We start from the raw sequence: 6,957 nt of genomic DNA on the forward strand, positions 1-6,957 counted from the left end.
CACTACTGTTGTGTCGTCCAAACTTGATGATTGAGTTGGAGGTGTGCATGGCCACGCAGTCATGGGTGAACAGGGAGTACAGGAGGGGGCTGAGCACCCACCCTTGTGGGGCCCCAGTGTTGAGGGTCAGCGAAGTGGAGATGTTGTTTTCTATCTTCACCACCTGGGGGCAGCCCGTCAGAAAGTACAGGACCAAATTGCACAGGGCGGGGTTGAGACCCAGGGCCTCCAGCTTAATGAGGAGCTTGGAGGGTACTATGGTTTTGAATGCTGAGCTGTAGTCAATGAACAGCATTCTTACATAGGTATTCCTCTTGTCCAGATGGGATAGGGCAGTGTGCAGTGTGATGGCGATTGCACCGTCTGTGGACCTGTTGGGGCGGTATGCAAACTGAAGTGGGTCTAGGGTGGCAGGTAAGGTAGAGGTGATATTATCCTTGACTAGTCTCTCAAAGCACTTCATGATGACAGAAGTGAGAGCTATCGGGCGGTAGTAATTTAGTTCAGTTATCTTTGCCTTCTTGGGTACAGGAACAATGGTGGCCATCTTGAAGCATGTGGGGACAGCAGACTGGGATAGGGAGCAGCTAGTTTGTCTGGAAGCGAGACGTCGGTGTCCGTAACGTGGCTAGTTTTCTTTTTGTAGTCCGTGATTTCCTGCTATACGTCTTGTGTCTGAGCCGTTGAATTGCGACTCCACTTCGCTTGTTTGATTGCCTTGCGGAGGGAATCACTACACTGTTTATATTCGGCCATATTCCCAGTCCTCTTTCCATGGTTAAATGTGGTGGTTCGCCCTTTCAGTTTTGCGCGAATGCCGCCATCCATCCACGGTTTCTGGTTAGAGTAGGTTTTAATAGTCACAGTGGGTACAACATCTCCAAATCACTTCCTTATAAACTCACTCACAGAGTCAGCGTATAGATCGATGTTATTCTCAGAGGCTGCCCGGAACATTTCCCAGTCCGCGTGATCAAAGAAATCTTGAAACGTGGATTCCGATTGGTCAGACCAGCGTTGAATGGTTCTAGTCATGGGTACATCCTGTTTGCGTTTCTGCCTATAAGATGGTAAGAGCAAGTAATATACTCGGAAGCGCTGGGCAGTGTGCACGCCTACGGAGCCTGACCAGGCGGCCGCTTCGTCTGCCTCTTCTGCGGCGATGTTGTTTTGGGTCGGCTTCTGGGATTAGATCCACTGTCCTGGGTGGTGGTCCGAACAAAGGATCCGCTTCGGGAAAGTTTTATTCCTGGCCGTAATGTTGGTAAGTTGACGTCGCTCTCAAAGGCTCTGACAACATTGGCTGCGTGCATTGCATAGCAGAGTCATTGCATTACATTTGATGCCTGCTACTATTAATTAGCTCCATTAACAAGGCTGGCATTAATCTGTGTGTGGGCCAGAAGGTGAGACAGGGCCACCGAGGTCACTCAGAGGAAACCCTCTGCCAGACCACCAGACAATGGCTTCTATGGGAGGGTGGCAATGTCTTCGCCTTTAATGTTCTTATTTGTTTTGATGAAGGTGAAAGTGCAAATGTAGCTGATCCGTGTCAGTCAGTCTCTATGGTAACAAAGAGAAACCCCGTGAGTCAACTAGAGAGGCGAATTGTGACTGAGAGTCAGTGAAGAGCTCACAGGCTATTGTATGCAGGTGAAAGCCATCTTGCATGTGTCATTAGGTTGGTATTGATGTTAAATTCTACTGACAACACTCCAGCTAGCAAGCACAACCAGCCAGTTAAGCGTCTGTAATCCCATAATTAGTATACTACTTAACACTACAGTACTATCACAGGAATAAAGAAAATATGGAGACCCTATAATTAGCCTCAACATTTTATAATGCTTACACTGTAGTACAGTATGTGTGTCCCATTCTTCAGACTGACTCTGGTAAATCCCAAATGGCACCTTATTCCCTTTATAGTGCACTACTTGTGACGAGCCCTGTGGGCCCTGGTCAAGAGAAGTGCACTTTAAAGGGAATAGGGTGCCATTTGGGATGCGTGCCGACTCTGTCTATTGTTCCCAGCTATATCCTGCCCTCCCAGAGGGTGTTCCCGTCCCGTACCTGACTGAGGGGTGTTGATAAAGCAGCTCTCTCTCTCTTTGTGTCCTCACAGCTGGGCAAACTATCCGTTTGCTAAATTACTCCTCAATCAATAATACTAACACAGCTATACAGAAACTCAGAACTTCTGAAACATATTTTGGAACACTCCCTTACAGAAAAACCAAATTAATTTTACAGGTGATAATGTTTCACGATGGTGATGTTTAAAACGATGAGAAATCGCAGAATGGTGATTTTACTAAATGACTGAAGAGTTTGACTGTGTGATATTAGGTGGCTTCTTGTGTAAATATTTTCCGTCTGGATTTTAATGATTTGTATGTGCATGTAAAATCAACAAGTCATAACATGAAACTAAACATTTTAAAACATGATCTCGTGAAATAAATGTGACAACATGGAGATGCAAATTTTCAAGATGTGATACTTTGAAACTACAAATTTGATTAGATGATCTCATGAAATAAATGTGACAACATAGGGATGCAAAATGTCAACATGTGAAAAAGCAGTTTCACACTTGAGAATTGGATTTTCACAAAGCTTTTTCACATGTGAAAGTGCAAATTTGATTTTCGCATGTGAAACTGAAAATTTCACATCTGAATCTGCAATTCACATGTGAGATGAAAACATGTTATTCTCCTCACATGTGAAAGGTGGTGTTAACATTTGAACTCTAAACGTAATACATGTGAACATATGGTTTCACATGTGAACAACTGACCTCACGTATCTCTTTTCTACATGTGGAAATTTCAGCTCAACATGTGAAAACAGCTATTTTACAAATGAAAATGTAATTTCACATGTGAAACTGCCATTTTCACAATTTAAACTGCAATTTTCAAATTTGTTTTTTTTTTGTAAGGGAAATAAGTTATATGGGGGTTTTAAAGAAAGGGGGACGCTGTTCAGCTAAAATAGTGTAATTTTTTTAAATCAATGACAGTATGATTCCATTTGACATGATCACTTCGTACAGACATCTCAATATGACCCCACCTGGGATTAGAATTTACAACCTCTGGATTATGGATATGCTGCGCCACAAAGTCTGTAGCATTCCTCTACACGTTCATTAGATATAACACATCTCTGCACTTAGCAAAAAATGCCATCTGCACTTCTATTTTCTGACTATTCTCTCATCATTGATTTAATTGACTTATTTCAGCAATTTCAGGGGTTTTCTGTATAGTTTAATGTTGGTGGGGCATATTATTCAGTTTTAATGTTACTCCTGAATCATTATGATAAATAGAATAGTTTTTCTTCTGTGTATTTTTAACAAAGCTGAGATTTACTTTACTTAAGTCCAAAGTGTAGGAATACAGGTGAAATCAATAATTGAGAAAGACATTGTGGCATAGCAGGACGATCAGAATGCTGTGAACCTAGAGGTTGTAAGTTCAGATCCAAGGTGAGGACATACACAATGTAATCATGAGTGTCAAATATGTAAATATAAAACACTGTATGTTAAAAGCACTGTTTGTGTGTGTATCCTAAAGACACATTTTGGTTTGCAGGTCATCACCTGTGAAATCTAATGTAAAAAAATATGTACATGTGAAAATTTGAATCCTAATGTGAGACGTATGGGATTAAATGTGAAACTTCATGTGAAATATCATCACGTGAAGTGTTCCAAAAACACATAGTTTCACATGATTTCACATGTGAAATAAAAAAAAAATTCCGTAAGGGCTTAGCTACTTTCTAAGCAAAAAAACAAGTCACACATTTGGTCGAACATGAACGAGACGCTGATAAGGAATTCACAAAACAGTAATCATGCTATGCACCACATAAAGCATAAGTACCCCATAAACTCACCAATGTGCTACAGTGACTGATTTCCCACATTTAAGCTGTGCTAGGCTCTGTACATCAGACCAGACCATGTAGGACAGAAACCTACAGTATGTTACATGGTTGGGGAGTAACTGATTACATGTAATCGGTTATGTAATATGATTACAAAAACCTGTAAATGTAATCGGTTATGTTACCAGTAAAAATATTGTAATCAGTGCAGTCAAAAACTAGATTTTTGTGTTTTATATATATTTCCACACTATGAGGTTGGAATAATACGATGAAATTGTGAAAATTATGATAAGGCTCTTTTAGACTAAGAGCTGTTGAAAAGGCCGCCTGAAATTTCTGCCTGTTTTGGTGGGAGGGAGTTTTGGCTTTCCATGGTGACATCACCATACGATAAATTAGTTACTAATTCCCATGTGGCTCAGTTGGTAGAGCATGGTGCTTATAACGCCAGGGTTGTATGCTTGATTCCCATGGGAGATCAGTATGAAAAATGTATGCATGCATTACTGTAAGTCTCTCTGGATAAGAGTGCCTGCTAAATGACCTAACTTTAAAATGTTAATAGACCAATAAGAACGAGAGTTCCAAAACTCTGACAATAACAGCTAATTTTTCAATTTTCCCCTCCCCACTCAAACAACTCCGGACAGTCCTAGCAAAATTCTTGCATGAGAAATCGCTCTTTGCGAAGAAGTTATTTTTGTTTATTTTTGACCATTTTAATTTGAAACAATCACAGTAAAGTACTTCATTGTTAATTGTTACCCAGGAAATATTGAGATAAAAACTGCTGCATTGGACCTTTAAGTTTGTTCTACTTGAGTGAGTCTAGTCTGACCACAAGTAAGAGACCACTATGATGACACAACAAATGTGCCTCTTAAAGGGAAAGTAATCCAAAAGTAACTGAAAGTAATCCGATTACGTTACTGAGTTTGGGCAATCTAAAAATTACGTTACTGATTACAATTTTGGACAGGTAACTAGTACGCTAACTGTAACGGATTACATTTAGAAAGTAATCTACCCAACCCTGTTCATAAAGTAGACTGGTAAATATATCACACTTCATAAACATATAGCTGCAATGCAAGACATCTGTATTTCCAAAACAAAAAGACACTGCATGTGAGTATGAACAACTATCAAACATTGTCAATCTTAAAAGAGACAATGGAATAGGGGGATATTATATGAGGCATTATGGCTAAAAGAAAGGGAATATATTGCAAAGGAATTGCTTTTCATGCCTTGAGCATTATGTTGATATTTACATGTACTCTAGTAATTTATCTGAGATATAACTCATTGGTAGCTATGTACCCTTATAGAAAAACACATGATTTCACATGTGGAAAATCACATGATTTCACATGTGAAATTCCCACATGTTTAGGAAATGCTTTTCATTCACATTGAACCAAATGTATTACTAGATTGTTTGCTTAGAAAGTACCTAAGCCCTTGAGGAAAACCCACATGATTTCACAATTTTATTTCACATGCATGTTTTTGGAACACTTCACATGTGATGATATTTCACATGAAGTTTCACGTGTGGATTTTCACAAGTGATCACATAACCTTTTCCATGTAAAATCATGTGAAACCATGAGGTTATGGAACACTTCACGTGATGATATTTCACATGAAGTTTCACATGTGGATTTTCATGTTATCACATGCTGCTTTTACATGTTGTCACATTAACTTCACATGTGAAATTCATGTGTTTTTTTCTTAAGGGTGGCCCTAAATATGTATTAGACTTTTACTTTCTATTAAACTGGACTGAATTACATTGCCACAAATGCCATTGCGATTACTAAGAGCTCTGTTTTCTTACAATATTGTATTTCCTCCAGATAATGCTGCAGTCTCTTCAGGCCTAAAGATGATGTAGTGAGCTCAGTAGCCTATAATTTTGATAAGTAAAAGCAATGTTGTTGTGGTGGATGTAACATAGGCTATAGCCTAAATCCCCCCCAAAAACTGCATTATAAGCTGTGGATGTAGTCTATATGTTAGTAGGCTATCATACACTTCGTAGGCCTATTGAAGATTCTTGTCGTAATCGTTGGTCTGACAGGCCGGGTCATGGGAATCGCTGTTTATAGCGGTGTCGGGTCTGTGCAAACGTGTCTGGAGTAAGACTGTGGAACCATTTCACACTAGACCAGCAATTGGCTCATATTAATAAATCTTTGAAACCGAATGTTAATGCGGATAGACAACAAAAGCACTATTTTCAAAGGATTGTCATTCGAACTGCTAAATATAGACATTGTCATAATTTATTTATGAATTAAAATATTTTCCTACTTCGCACAATAGTCCTCAAGAAAATGTGAAATGCTATGCACTTGCTGGCTAAATCAATATATCAATCAAAATTATACTAAGATCATAAGGTCAATTGTACAGACCTATTATTGTATGCTTATGACCTCTAAACGGAGCCCAAATTGGCTCCAACATGGGACCATAATTGGCTAAGTGTGTTTGATAAATCCACATTGGTCAGCATTAAAAAACACAATGTTTTATACAACAAATGTATTTAATGTCGTCTGTAGGCTATCATGGGAGACAATAATTTAGCATGCATCGGTATAGCCATTTTATAAATACAGTATACAAAAATAAACAAAGGACATTTTTCTGCACGTTAACAGTATATTACACAATTACATTAGTGTTATAGGCTATATCCACACAAATTCAAAAACATTCAACAAAATAAAATGCAAAGATGAATATCATGTCTGAATTTACAATTGGTCGCCCTATCAAAATAGTATGACAATAACACCTATAGTGGAGTACCTATGTGATTGTACTGGACATCAAGGTCCTAAACCAACTGGATGAAAACATGACATTGTCACATAAAACCATGCAATATTACAAATAGAAGACTGTACCTCGATACTGCATTCTAAAACGTCAATCTGACCTTATTAGGGCCATTCTGCACACTGAATCTCAGTCAGGCATTGATCATTTAGTATTTTCCAAATTATTCTAATTACTTTCGTAATTTCCGGG

The sequence above is a fragment of the Salvelinus namaycush genome, chromosome 33 (genome assembly GCF_016432855.1).
Source record: "Salvelinus namaycush isolate Seneca chromosome 33, SaNama_1.0, whole genome shotgun sequence".
Classification (NCBI taxonomy): Eukaryota; Metazoa; Chordata; class Actinopteri; order Salmoniformes; family Salmonidae; genus Salvelinus; species Salvelinus namaycush.